At 42.7% G+C, this 15,484-nt stretch overlaps 1 long non-coding RNA gene across 2 annotated transcripts in view; it reads left to right on the top strand.

Annotated features, from left to right (window-relative positions):
• Window positions 1–14,457, top strand: part of LOC134355229 (uncharacterized) — a 79,051-nt gene extending 64,594 nt beyond the window's left edge. For both annotated transcript variants that reach the window (XR_010019992.1, XR_010019991.1), the window contains one exon: window positions 14,080–14,457. This is a non-coding gene — a long non-coding RNA (uncharacterized LOC134355229). The remainder of the gene's footprint in view (window positions 1–14,079) is intronic.
• The last annotated feature ends 1,027 nt before the right edge of the window (window positions 14,458–15,484 follow it).

Below are 15,484 nucleotides of genomic sequence, written 5' to 3'. Positions count from 1 at the left end.
TTGACTTGAAGTCAAATGGCATTGTATGTCAAAATCCAGGTTGAGTTTATTCCCATATACACGTGCAAAGACAAACTACTTTCAGCAGTATAACTGATACATAGTATTATATAAGCAGCATTCACAAGAAAAATGTAAATTAAATGTAAATTATACATATTTTAACATTGAAAAACAATTAGAATGAAAAAATCCATTTTATTGCGAAGTGGTCAAAATGTTCAGAGTGTTGCTAAACTGTAGTGATTAACATTTTACCAGTTGGTTCAAGAACTGAATAGTTGAAGGGCTGTAGCTGTTCTTGAACCTGGTAATGCGAGACTTCAGGATTTTGTACCTCCTGCCTAATGAAAAGGTAGCATGGTTTGGGTAGTAGGGATCTTTGCTGATGGAGACAGTGCCTCCTGCAGGTACTACCTACCGTAGAGAGGAACATGCACATAATGTATTGGGCAGAGCTAAGTATTCCCTGCAGCTACTTACATTCCCGTGCATTTGAATTGCAAAGGATGAACATGATACAACTAGTCAGGATACTTTCAATGGTATATCTGTTGAAGTTTATCGGGGTGTTCTGTGACAAGCAAAATGGATAACGGTACTCTTTGTCTCCTAGTGTTAAGAAAGCATTTTACAGCAATACTTCTACAATCTTTTAACCTTGACCTGTTTCTATGTTTGAATCTATGAGAAACAATAAAAAGGCAATTGATCTATTAAACTTCCGATCATGTTGCCATGGAACTTATCCACACGATGATTCCGTCCCTTTTCCACCAATAACCATTCAGTAACCATATAATCTTCTGGTAAAGGCAAAAGAAATGTCCTTGCTAAATAGTCTTATGTCCTCTCATTCCTTCTCCTTGTATTCTTAAAAGCAGCAAGTCAGATGTTTAACACAAGGCAATCTGCAGAGGCTGGAAATCCAAAGTAACACAGACACAAAATGCTGGAGAAACTCAGCAGTCAGGCAGCATCCATGGAAGTGAACAAGCAGTCATTGTTTTTGGCCGCAACCCTTTTTCAGCACTGGAGAAAGGTGAGGGGCGGGGGTGGACGGGAAGAAGGATAACTAGGAAGTGATAGCTGAAGCCAGGTGGGTTGGAGATGTAACAGCTGGAGATGAAGGAATCTGAGAGGAGAGGAGAGTTTGTATTTGGGACTGAACTCTGCAGCAGACTGTTTATTCCCATGGCCAGAAGGCAAAGCCAATGTAGAAAGGACATTACAGTTTGACAACGAAATGGAATAGTGGTTGCATGATACTGGAATGTGTACCACCTTCAAAATGCAGTGCAGTTATCACTAAGTCAAGTCAAGTCAGGATTATTGTCATTTAACTATATACACGTATACAGCCAAACAAGACAATGTTTCTCCGGGCCAGGATGTAAAGCACAGTAATAAGCATAACACACAATTACTTAGGAATGTAATAATTCAATCTGCAAATGAATTACACATAGACAAACAAAGTAAAGTGCAGATATTAAATATTGTAGGGTACAGTGCAAATTATCAGGTGACATTTTGAATACGATGTGGCAGGGAGTTCAGAAGCCTAATGGCCTGAGGGAAGAAGCTATTTCCCACCCTGACCATTCTTGTCTTTATGCACCAGAGTCTCCTGTCTAAAGGTAGAATGTCAAAGTGGATGCTGGATGGATGAGTGTGAACTTTGATAATGCTAAGGGCCTTGCGTATGCAGCACTCCTGATAATTATCCCCAGTGGATGCTAGGGAGACCCCTATAATCCTCTCAGCCATTCTCTCAAGTCCTTTGTAGGAACTTCCAGTTCAATGCTCTGCTGCTCCCGTACCAGATGGAGATGCAGCTTGATACGTTTCTTTATTCCATTTCAATATAATGACCATTTTAGTCAAGAGAGAACCTAGTACTTGCTCCTCAACATTGAATAGCATTAATATTGCCAAATTTCTGCCACAACATCCTGGCCCGAAACTCAAGTGGACAAGTCAAGAATTTCTTTCAGAACAAGTCAGAGGCTGAGTGCACTGTGGCAAATGATGCACCCCGTGATGTCCTAACACCTCTCCACCATATCACTAATGTGTAAGAACCTTTGTACACCATCCAGAAGAAAGCAATTTACCACCTTGAACTCCACTTCTGCACGAGCCAAGTTTATTTTGTATTTTTTTAAATTTTGAGATTCAGAGTAAAAATCACAGGACGATTTACAATGTCCAATTCACTTACTAGCCAGTACGTCATTGGAATGTGGGGCAAACCAGCCCACCCAGAGGAAACCCACACATTCACAGGGAGGAACATACAAAACTTCACAGGCGACATTGAAATTGAACTCCTAACTCTGACACCCGAGCTGTAATAACATCACGCTAACCACTACGCTATTGTGTCACCTTGTCCATTGTTCATTGGATGCTCTGTAGAAGCTCACCAAGGTTTCAATACATGCTTTCAAATCTGCATCGTCCACCACCTAGGATTATAAGAACTGCAGCTGCAAATGCCATACCTTCATGTTGATAAGTCGCACATTATTACAACTTTGATTTATATTACTTTACCATCTTCATCACTGGGCCAGAAACTTGCAGCCTCATGAAAAAGTTCCAACCAGGAATATTATGGGATGTAACTGACTCTGAAATCGCCAGGCAGTTTATTTTTGTTACAACAGGTTCCCCACCACATTTCCAGCAATGGGAAAAAAGCTGAATCAGTACATTAGACTCAAATGTTTACAAACTGGACAGTATAGAGAGGTCTTCAACAAGGTGCTGCACATGAGTCTACTTAGTAAGATAAGAGCCCATGGTAATACTGGAAGGAGACTAGCATGGGTATAAAATTGGATGACTGACAGGAGGCAAAGGGTAAGAGTAAATGGAGGCTTTTCTGGTTGGCTGCTGGTGACTTGTGGTGTTCTTCAGGGATCAGTATTAGGACCACTTCTTTTCACATTACAGTTTGTGTTTGGACAATGGAACTAGTAGCTTTATGGCCAACTTTGTGGATGATACACAGATAGGTAGAGGGACAGATAGTGCTGAGGAATCAGGGAGTCTGCAGTAGGATTTAGACAGATTGGCAGAATGGGCAAAGAAGCTGCAGATGTAATATAGTGTAGGGAAATGTGTGATCAAGTACCTTAGCAGAAGGAATAAAGGTGTAGGGGGGAGAAAATTCAAGAATCAGAGGTGCAAAGGGACTTTGGAGTACTCATGCAGGACTCCCTAAGGGTTAACTTGCAGATTGAGTCGGTGGTAAGAAAGGCAAATGCAACGTCAACAGTAATTTTGAGAGGACTAGCATATAAAAGCAACGATGTGATGCTGTGGCTTTATAAGGCATTAGTTAGACCACTCTTGGAGTATTGTGAGCCATTTTGGGTCCCTCATCTGAGAAAAGATGTGCTGGCATTGGAAAGGGTCCAGAGGAGGTTCATGAGAATGATTCTGGGAATGAAAGGGTTAAAGTGTGAGGAGAGTTTGATGGGTCTGGGCCTGTACTCACAGGAGTTTAGAAGAAGTTGGGGCATCTTATTGAAACATATTGAATTTTGAAAGGCCTAGATAGAGTGGATGTGGAGAGGATGTTTTCTGTTGTGGGGGAGTATAGGGCCAGTGGGCAGAGCCTCAGAATAGAGAGTCATCCATTTAGAACACAGATGTGTAAGAATTTATTTAGCCAGACGTTAGTGAATCTGTGGAATTCATTGCCATGGATAGCTGTGGAGGCCACGTTATTGAGTATATTTAAAACACAGGTTGATCGGCTCCTGAATAGTCAGAGTGTCAAAGGTTACGGGGAGAAGGCAGGAGAATGAGGTTGAGCGGTATAATAAATCTGATATGATGGAATGGCGGAATCCAAACCAGAATCAGTTTAATATCATTGGCATACATCATGAAATTTGTTGCTTTGTGGCAGCAGTACATAATAATTAAAAAGAACTATAAAAAGCTTTTTCTAACTTTGTGCAGTGACCCCGCTCCAGAGCAGACGGGGATGCAACCAGTTAGAATGTTTTCCGTAAAACATCTGTAGAGATTTGTGACAGTCTTTGGTGACATACCAAGCCTCCTCAAACTCCTGATGAAATGTAGCTGCTGTCAAGCCTTATTTGTAATTTTGTCAACATGTTAGGCCCACAATAGATCTTCAGAGATGTTTTATACCTAGGAACTCGTTATTGCTCAGACTTTTCATGCTGATCCTTTGATGAGAACTGGTGTGTGTTCCCAGACTTCTCCTGAAATCCATAGTCAATTCTTTAGTCTTAATGAGGTTGAATGGAAAGTTGTTTTTTGTGACATCTCTCAACTAGCTGATCCATCTAAGTCCTGTGCGTTTCCTTGTCACCATCTGAAATTTGGTCAACAATAGTTGTGTCATAAGCCAATTTATAAATGGCATTTGAGCTGTGCTTAGTCACACAGTCATGGATGTAGAGAGAGTAGAGCAATGGGCTATGTACGTATCCTTGAGATGCACCAGTGCTGATTGTCAGTGAGGAGAAGATGCTATTTCCGACCCGCACTGACTGTGGCCTCCCAGTGAGGAAGTCAAGGATACCGTTGCAGAAGGAGGTACTTAGGTTTTGTGGCTTCCTAATTAGGTATGATTGTATTGAATGCAGAGATGCATTCAATAAATAGCAGCCTGACATGGGTATTGCTATTGGCCAGGTGATCCAAAGCCGAGTGGAGAGGCATAAGATTGCATCTGTGGTATACTTGTTGGTTGTGGATTCGTCTTCAAATTTGGATGAGTATGCTGCAGTTGTTACCAACTTCGTTAAAGCCTGTGTAGATGAGTGTGTGCCTACAAAGACTTGCTGTACGTTCCCAAATCCAAAATCGTGGATGAACCAGGAGGCTGAAGGCTAGATCTGTGGCATTCAAGGCTGGCGACTATGGTCTGTACCAGAAAACCAGGTATGACTAGCGGAGGGCTATTTCAAGGGCGAAGAGACAATTTCAAATGATGTTGGAGGAGACATTAGATGTACGACAACTCTGGCAAGGTTTGCAAGACATTACTTCCTACAATATGAAACCCAATAGCATGAATGGTAGCAATGCTTCATTACCAGATTAACTCAATGCCTTCTATGCCCACTTTGAAAGGGAGAACATAACTGCATCTGTGAAGATCCCAGTGGCCCTGTGATCTCTGTCTCAGAGGCCGACGTTAGGCTATCTTTGAAGAGAGTGAACCCTCTCAAGGCGGAAGGTCCTGATGGAGTACCTGGTAAGGCTCTGAAAACCTGTGCCAATCAACTAGCAGGAGTATTCAAGGACATAGAAACCATAGAAACCATAGAAACTACAGCACAGAAACAGGCCCTTTGGCCCTTCTTGGCTGTGCCGAACCATTTTCTGTCTAGTCCCACTGACCTGCACACGGACCATATCCCTCCATACACCTCCCAGCCATGTATCTGTCCAATTTATTCTTAAATGTTAAAAAGGAACCCGCATTTACCACCTCGTCTGGCAGCTCATTCCATACTCCCACCACTCTCTGTGTGAAGAAGCCCCCCCAATGTTCCCTTTAAACTTTTCCCCCCTCACCCTTAACCCATGTCCTCTGGTTTTTTTCTCCCCTTGCCTCAGTGGAAAAAGCCTGCTTGCATTCACTCTATCTATACCCATCATAATTTTATATACCTCTATCAATTCTCCCCTCATTCTTCCACGCTCCAGGGAATAAAGTCCTAACCTATTCAACCTTTCTCTGTAACTGAGTTTCTCAAGTCCCGGCAACATCCTTGTAAACCTTCTCTGCACTCTTTCAACCTTATTTATATCCTTCCTGTAATTTGGTGACCAAAACTGAACACAATACTCCAGATTCGGCCTCACCAATGCCTTATACAACCTCATCATAACATTCCAGCTCTTATACTCAATACTTCGATTAATAAAGGCCAATGTACCAAAAGCTCTCTTTACGACCCTATCTACCTGTGACGACACTTTTAGGGAATTTTGTATCTGTATTCCCAGATCCCTCTGTTCCACTGCACTCCTCAGTGCCTTACCATTAACCCTGTATGTTCTACCTTGGTTTGTCCTTCCAACGTGCAATACCTCACACTTGTCAGTATTAAACTCCATCTGCCATTTTTCAGCCCATTTTTCCAGCTGGTCCAAGTCCCTCTGCAGGCTCTGAAAACCTTCCTCACTGTCTACTACACCTCCAATCTTTGTATCATCAGCAAACTTGCTGATCCAATTTACCACATTATCATCTAGATCATTGATATAGATGACAAATAACAATGGACCCAAGCACTGATCCCTGTGGCACACCACTAGTCACAGGCCTCCACTCGGAGAAGCAATTCTCTACCACCACTCTCTGGCTTCTTCCATCGAGCCAATGTCTAATCCAATTTACCACCTTTCCATGTATACCTAGCGACTGAATTTTCCTAACTAACCTCCCATGCAGGACCTTGTCAAAGGCCTTACTGAAGTCCATGTAGACAATATCCACTGCCTTCCCTTCATCCACTTTCCTGGTAACCTCCTCGAAAAACTCCAACAGATTGGTCAAACACGACCTACCACGCACAAAGCCATGTTGACTCTCCCTAATATGCCCCTGTCTATCCAAATGCTTGTAGATTCTGTCTCTTAGTACTCCCTCCAATAACTTACCTACTACTGACGTTAAACTCACCAGCCTATAATTTCCTGGATTACTTTTCGATCCTTTTTTAAACAACGGAACAACATGAGCCACTCTCCAATCCTCTGGCACTTCACCCGTAGACAGCGACATTTTAAATATTTCTGCCAGGGCCCCCGCAATTTCAACACTAGTCTCCTTCAAGGTCCGAGGAAACACTCTGTCAGGTCCTGAGGATTTATCCACTTTAATTTTTCTCAAGACAACAAGCACCTCCTCCTTTTCAATCTGTACAGTTTCCATGGTCTCACTACTTGATTCCCTCAATTCCATAGATTTCATGCCAGCTTCCTTAGTAAATACAGACGCAAAAAACCTATTTAAGATCTCCCCCATTTCCTTTGGTTCCGCACAAAGCCGACCACTCTGATCTTCAAGAGGACCAATTTTATCCCTTACAATCCTTTTGCTCTTAATATACTTGTAAAAGCTCTTTGGATTATCCTTCACTTTGACTGCCAAGGCAACCTCATGTCTTCTTTTAGCCCTCCTGATTTCTTTCTTAAGTATTTTCTTGCACTTCTTATACTCCTCAAGCACCTGATTTACCCCCTGTTTCCTATACATTTCATACAACTCCCTCTTCTTCTTTATCAGAGTTGCAATATCCCTTGAGAACCAAGGTTCCTTATTCCTATTCAATTTGCCTTTAATCCTGACAGGAACATACAAACTCTGCACTCTCAAAATTTCCCCTTTGAAGGCTTCCCACCTACCAATCACATCTTTGCCAGAGAACAACCTGTCCCAATCCACGCTTTTTAGATCCTTTCTCATTTCTTCAAATTTGGCCTTCTTCCAGTTCAGAACCTCAAGCCTAGGACCAGATCTATCCTTGTCCATGATCAAATTGAAACTAATGTGTTATGATCACTGGAACCAAAGTACTCCCCTACACAGACTTCTGTCACTTGTCCTAATTCGTTTCCTAACAGGAGATCCAATATTGCATCCCCTCTAGTTGGTCCCTCTATATATTGATTTAGAAAACTTTCCTGAACACATTTTACAAACTCTAAACCATCTGGACCCCTAACAGTATGGGAGTCCCAATCAATGTATGGAAAATTAAAATCCCCTACCACCACATCTTTATGTTTCCTGCAGTTGCCTGCTATCTCTCTGCAGATTTGCTCTTCCAAGTCTTGTTGACTATTGGGTGGTCTGTAATACAATCCCACTAATGTGGCCATACTTTTCCTGTTTCTCAGCTCCACCCATAAGGACTCAGTAGACAAGCCCTCTAATCTGTCCTGCCTGAGCACTGCTGTAATATTTTCCCTAACAAGCAATGCTACTCCCCCACCTTTCATTCCTCTGCCTCGATCACATCTGAAACATCGGAACCCTGGAATATTAAGCTGCCAGTCCTGTCCCTCCTGTAGCCAAGTTTCACTAATTGCTACAACATCATAATTCCACGTGTCAATCCATGCCCTCAACTCATCCGCCTTCCCCGCAATACTCCTAGCATTGAAATATATACACCTCAGAAGATTTTTACCACCACTCACAACCTTTCTATCAGCAGATTTGCTTAAATTTTCAACATCATTTATTTTCACCCCAGCCACACTGTCAGCTCTGGCACACTGGTTCCCATCCCCCTGCAAATCTAGTTTAAAGCCTCCCCAATAGCACTAACAAACCTCCCTGAAACGATTTTAAACGCAAACAACAGGAATTCTGCAGATGCTGGAAATTCAAGCAACATACATCAAAGATGCTGGTGAACGCAGCAGGCCAAGCAGCATCTGTAGGAAGAGGTGCAGTCGACGTTTCAGGCCAAGACCCTTCGTCAGGACTAAGGATCTAAACTTCTTCGGTGTAGGCATCACCGGAAGAGGCTTCGCAGTAGTGAATTTAAACGCAAACAACAGGAATTCTGCAGATGCTGAAAATTCAAGCAACATACATCAAAGTTGCTGGTGAACGCAGCAGCCTCTTGCCCATCCTCTGGGTCACCCCCCCCACGTCTTTCTTCCCGGACCTCCTGTCCCATGATCCTCTCGTATCCCCTTCTGCCTATCACCTGTCCAGCTCTCGGCTCCATCCCTCCCCCTCCTGTCTTCTCCTATCATTTTGGATCTCCCCCTCCCCCTCCAGCTTTCAAATCCCTTACTCACTCTTCCTTCAGTTAGTCCTGACGAAGGGTCTCGGCCTGAAACGTCGACTGCACCTCTTCCTACAGATGCTGCTTGGCCTGCTGCGTTCACCAGCAACTTTGATGTATGTTCCCTGAAAGGATATTGGTCCCCCTGTGGTTCAAGTGTAACCCGTCTGTCTTGTACAGGTCCCACCTGCCCCAGAAGAGGTCCCAATGATCCTGAAATCTGACACCCTGCCCCTTACACCAGTTCCTCAGCCACTTGTTCCTCCTCCAGAGCATCCTATTCCTACCCTCACTGGCACCTAGCACAGGTAGCAATCCTGAGATTACCACCCTTGAGGTCCTGCTTTTCAACTTCCTACCAAGCTCTCTATACTCACTGTCCAGGACCTCTTCACTCTTCCTTGCTATGTCATTGGTACCGATGTGCACCACGACATCTGGCTGGTCACCTTCCCACTTCAGAATGTCATGCAATCGATCAGAGACATCCTTGACCCTGGCACCCGGGAGGCAACATACCATCCTGGATTCTCTGTCACGACCACAGAACCTTCCATCTGCACCTCTAACTATCGAGTCCCCTATCACTACCTTCTTCAACCTCTCACTGCTACGGGTGGAAGTTCCAACTTGCTTCAAAAAGGCAACAATTATACTGGTGCCCAAGAAGAATAATGTGAGCTGCCTTAATGATTATCACCCAGTAACACTCACATCTACAGTGATGAAATGGTTTGAGAGGTTGGTCATGACTAGACTGAACTCCTGCCTTAGCAAGGACCTGGACCCACTAATATTTGCCCATCGCCACAATAGGTCAATGGCAGACACCATCTCAATGGCTCTTCACACAGCCTTAGACCACCTGGACAATACAAACACCTATGTCAGGATGCTGTGCATCAACTATAGCTCAACATTTAACACCATCATTCCAACAATCCTGATTGAGAAGCTACAGTACCTCCCTCAGCAATTGGATCCTTGACTTCCTAACCAGAAGACCACAATCTGTGCAGATTGGTGATAATATCTCCTCCTCGCTGACGATCAACACTGGTGCACCTCAGGGGTGTGTGCTTAGCCCACCACTCTACTCTCTCTATACCCATGATTGTGTGGCTCAGCACAGCTCAAATATCATCTATAAATTAACATACATCAAAGTTGCTGGTGAACGCAGCAGGCCAAGCAGCATCTATAGGAAGAGGCGCAGTCGACGTTTCAGTCCTATAGATGCTGCTTGGCCTGCTGCGTTCACCAGCAACTTTGATGTATGTTGCTTGAATTTCCAGCATCTGCAGAATTCCTGTTGTTTGCGTTTATCATCTATAAATTTGCTGATTTGCAACCACTGTTGGTAGAATCTCAGATGGAGATGAGAGGCATACAGGAGTGAGAAATACCGACTAGTGGAGTGGTGTCACAGCAACAGCCTAGTACTCAACGTCAGTAAAACAAAAGAGCTGATTGTGGGCTTCAGGAAGGGCAAGACGAAGCAGGTCATGCCAATCCTCACAGTGGGATCAGAACTGGAGAGAATGAGCAGCTTCAAGTTCCTGGGTGTCAAGATCTCTGAGGACACTAACATATCAATGCAGATATAAAGATGGCAAGACAGCGGCTACACTTCATTAGGAGTTTGAAGAGATTTGGCATTTCAACAAAAACACTCAAAAATTTCTATAGATGTACCATGGAGAGTATTCTGACAAGTTGCATTACTGCCTAGAATGGTGGGGGGGGGGGGCGGAGGGAGGTGGGGGGTGGAGGGTGCAACTGCACAGGACCGAAAGAAGATGCAGGAAGTCATTAATTTAGTCAGCCCCATCTTGGGTACTAGCCTACAAAGTACCCAGGATATCTTCAAAGAGTGGTGTCTCGGAAAGGCAGCATCCATTATTAAGGACCCCCAGCACCCAGGGCATGCTCTTTCCTCACTGTTACCATCAGATAGAAGGTACAGAAGCCTGAAGGCACACACTCAGCGATTCAGGAGCATGATTCCCCTCTGCCATCCGATTCCTAAATGGACATTAAATCTGTGAACACCACCTCACTTTTTTAATACATATTATTTCTGGTTTTGCACAACTTTTAAGCTATTCAATATACATATACTGCAATTAGTTTACTTTATTTATTTATTTATTCTTCTATATCAGGTATTGCATTGAACTGCTGCTGCTAAGTTAACAAATTTCACGACACATGCAGGTGATAATAAACCTGATTCTGATTCTGATTCTTCGGGTGATCAGTAAATTGCGCAGATCCAGAAATCTTGCTTAAGTCAGAGTTAATTCTGGCCGTGACCAACCTCTCAAAGCACTTCCTCACAGTAGATGTGAGTGCAACTGCATGGTAGTTATTGGGGCAGTTTACTCTGCTCTTCCTGGGCACTGGTAAGATTGTCACCCTTTTGAAGCAGTCGGGAACATCTGACTGCAGCAGTCAGAGATTGAAATGCCCTTTGGCTGGTACAGGTTTTCAAAGCCCTACCTGGTACACCATCAGGGCCTGGCACCTTGCAAGGGTTCACCCTCTTGAAAGATGTTCTGACGACAGTCTCCAAGACAGAGGTCAAAGGGTCACCAGACGCTGCAGGGAACCGCACTGGTGTAGTTTTATTCTCCCTTCAAGGTGTGCATGAAAGGCATTGAGTTCATCTGGGAGGGAATCAGAACTGATGGGTCAAATAGTTGACTCTGTTTCTATGTTCTATCGCCTTATAACATAAGACCAGTAGTCACGCTATTAGGTACAGGAGTGGAAACCAGTGTGGGTTTCTGCTGCTCTAGCCCGTCCACTTCAAGGATCAACATGTTGTGCACTTAGAGACGCTCTTCTGCACACCACTGTTGTAACACGTGGTTATTTGAGTTACTGTCGCCTTCCTGTCAGCTTGAACCAGTCTGGCCATTCTCCTCTGACCTCTCTCATTACAAGGTGTTTTTGCCCACTGAACTGCCACTCACTGGATGTTTTGTTGTTTTTCGCACCATTCTTGGTAAACTCTAGACACTGTCGTGCGTGAAAATCCCAGGAGATCAGCAGTTCCTTTGCTCCTCAAACTACCTCGTTTAGCACAGCAATCAACTCATGGTCAAAGTCACTTAGATCACATTTCTTCCCCATTCCGATGTTTGGTTTGAACAATAACTGAACCTCTTGACCATGTCTGCATGCTTTTATGCATTGAGTGGCTAAATAGATATTTGTATTAACATTAGGTAGAGGTGTACCTAATAAAGTTGTTACTGAGTGTAGATTGCATGGGCATAACTAATAATTGCATGACTCTGGTTGAAAGTCTTGTCCTATTTCTTTATCCAAAGCAGTTGCCTGACCCACTCTGTTTCCAATATTTTCTGTTTTTATTTCAGATTACCAGCATCTGCAGTTTTTATTATTATTTTAGTAGCTTCAGGTTACCTTTATGTCTTTTTCTCATTAATCAATATTTTTCTTAAAATAAAGTACTCCATGAAAATGTTGCATTTAACAGGCTCCCAATTTATTTAGAGAGATATTCCATACCACAGATGGTATACAAGAAAGCTCAACTCAAATTAACTGAGTACTGAGAAAGACAGCACAGAAAATTACATCTATACTGTACTGCACCAAGATTGATAAGAATAATAATAACATCATTTCTTCCTGGCTTTATGGTCATTACCAGCCCTGAGAGTCTCATTACCATCTCCCGCTTCACTCAAGCCTATAATGACCACCTCAGGGTCGGTAATGACCATAATACCTGAAGCAAACTCATTGTGTTGCTCCACAGTATCTGTTTGCAACAAAACGGTGTCACAGAAAATTTTTCACATCTGAACAACAATGGCTTTGAGTGGAAACCACTCCTCTGGGGACTGAAACCATGTTCATTATCATTCAATTGGCTGATTTACTAACAGTATTGATCTTTCAAATTCCAGCCCAGCAATTATTGAGCATTTTATTTGATTTTAAATGTTTGATACTAGTTTATCAAAGTACGGGTACTGCTGTTTTGAAGCTGAGCAGACCTAAAGCACTTCAAGTACTTAAATAAGTTAATTTAAAAATATTAGCATGTGTTAGAATTTTATTGTTAGAATATAGAGATGCTAATGATGACCAGGGACTTTTCCTATCCTTTATCCTCAGGCAAAGTAACGTTAGTTGTTGCATTTATAAAGTGATTACCACCAAATATCGAGAACATGAGATGAAAAAACTTGAAAGTGAGTCCAGTTCAGTGGGAATAGTTTAGTGCTGGGCAAGTGAAATTGAGTGAAGTTAACCCCTCCAGTTCAAGAGCCTGATGGCTGAGGGGTACTAATTGTTCCTGAACGTGGTGGTGTGGGATCTGAGGCTGCTGTGCCTTCTTCCTGATGGCAGCAGCGAGAAGAAAGCATGGCTTTGATGGTGGGGGCCCTCGATAATGGATACTGCTTTCCTAGGATAGTGCTCCATGTAGATGTGCTCAATGTTAGGGAGAGCTTTACCCTTGATGGACAGAACAGTACTCACTTCTTTTTGTAGGCTTTTCCATTCAAGGGCATTGATGTTTCCACACCAGGCTGTAATACAACCAGTCAATATACTATCCACCACACATCTATCAAAGTTTGTCAAAGTTTCAGATGACATGCCAAATCTACACAAACTTCTAAGAAAGTAGAGGTACTGCCTTACATTCTTCATAGTGACACTGAAGTGCTGGACCCAGGAAAGGACTGGTCCCCTGAAAAGATAACATCCAGAAATATAAAGTTGTTACTCTTTCCATCTCTGATCCCCCAACAAGGACTGGCTCATGGACCAGTTTCCTCTTGAAATCAATTATCATTGTCTTGGTCTTGCTGACGTTGAGTGAGAGTTTGTTGTTGTGGCTCCACTCAGGCAGATTTTCCATCTCCCTGTTATATACTGATTCATCACCACCCTTGATTTGGCCAACGACAGTGGTGTCGTCACAAAACTTAAATATGGCATTGGATCTGTGGTTAGCCTCACAGTCATAAGTATAAAGCAAGTAGAGCAGGAGACTAAGCACACAGCCTGGATCTGCACCTGTGCTGATGGTGATTGTGGAGGAGATGTTGTTGCCAATCTGAACTGACTGGGGTCTGCAAGAGAGGAAATCAAGGATCCAGTTGCACAAGGAGTTATGAAGGCCTAGGATTTGAAGCTTATTGATTAGTTTTGAGGGGATGGTGGTATTGAATGCCAAGCTGCAATCAATGAAAAGCACCCTAATTTATCCATCTTTGCTGTCTAGATGTTCCAGGATTGAGTTAAGAGCCAAAGAAACGGTATCTGCTGTTGACCGATTGTGGGCATATTGGAGTTGATCCAAGTCATTTCTCAGCCAAAAGTTGATTTGCTTCATCACCAGCTTCTCAAAGCACTTCATCACAGTGGATATAAGTGCTACTGGATGATAGTCATTGAGGCAGATTACCATGTTCTTCTTGGGTCTGGTATAATTGAAGCCTATTGAAGCAGACTGCCGACAAGACATGTTAAAGACATCAGCAAACACTCCAGCCAGTTGATCAGCACAGATCATCAGTACGTGCAACTTCAAATAAGCATTTGTTTATGTTCTATCTGAGAACCATACTCCAGCATGGATCAGCAACTTCAGCAATGCAAGAGGCCAAGAGAAGAATGTGAGGAGAGAGATTTTTTAATATTTTCATTTTTGCTCCCTTCTGAGATACACTGGTGAATCATAATAAAGTACAATCTAGCTTGTTCTTACTCCCAGAGAGCTGTCAGTCTTCTTTGTTAAAGATAGAAAGATGTTAAGGATAGAAAGATGTTAAGAATAGAAAATTGTAGATAGAAATAGGAGCAAACATGTAAAATAAGTTGCTGATTTACGGTTTATTAGCTCAGCCCTGGGGTCAACCTTTCTCTCAAGAGGAAATTAAGATTAATTGAGTGCATGACCATAGGATGGAAGATGAGCATTCATATAATAATATGGTAAAGGAAGAAGCTGTTCAGCTCAATGTATCTGTGTCATTTATTTTTCACAGTATCCAATTTATCTCACTCCCCTGCTTTTGCAATGCCATGCAAATTTTTAGGTAATCTGGGATAAATTTTAGCAGAATTAGAATGAACAAACAATAAAGGCCCTGAAGCCATTTTAAGTGAAAATGTGAAAACCTAAGTAGGTGGTAAATGGGGATCATTTGAGACTCACTGAAATCTAGAGTATTGCCTTAGATTAAAGAAAAGGCAGCAAAACATTGTGTTTTAACAAAGGCTAAAACACAATCCTGGAAATGATGAGTTAATGAACTTCCATGTTATAGGTATGATATACATCTCCTCAAAAAGTTGGACAAAACTGAAGCATGAGGAACATGAAGTCACCACCATCAAGATGACTTTAAGGAGGAAAAATGCACCGTCATCTGTCATTTGCTATATCCTGGACTTACAGCTGTCTGGTACTTCCTTCCATTAGAATGGTTTGATGCCCACAGTTCCCTTCTGAATAATCAAACAACAGACCTAAAGAGCCACAGCAAACTGGAATGTTTAACTGAAAAAATAAAAGTTAGTGTCGATAATATCAATGAGACTAGGGGCAAGTCGGTAGAGATTATCATACATTACATTCGCTACTCCGAAAATGGTGGAGGAACTGAGCTGGTCAGGAGCCATCT

The sequence above is a fragment of the Mobula hypostoma genome, chromosome 12 (genome assembly GCF_963921235.1).
Source record: "Mobula hypostoma chromosome 12, sMobHyp1.1, whole genome shotgun sequence".
NCBI classification, from domain to species: domain Eukaryota; kingdom Metazoa; phylum Chordata; class Chondrichthyes; order Myliobatiformes; family Myliobatidae; genus Mobula; species Mobula hypostoma.
This window is presented reverse-complemented; position numbering and strand designations above follow the sequence as displayed.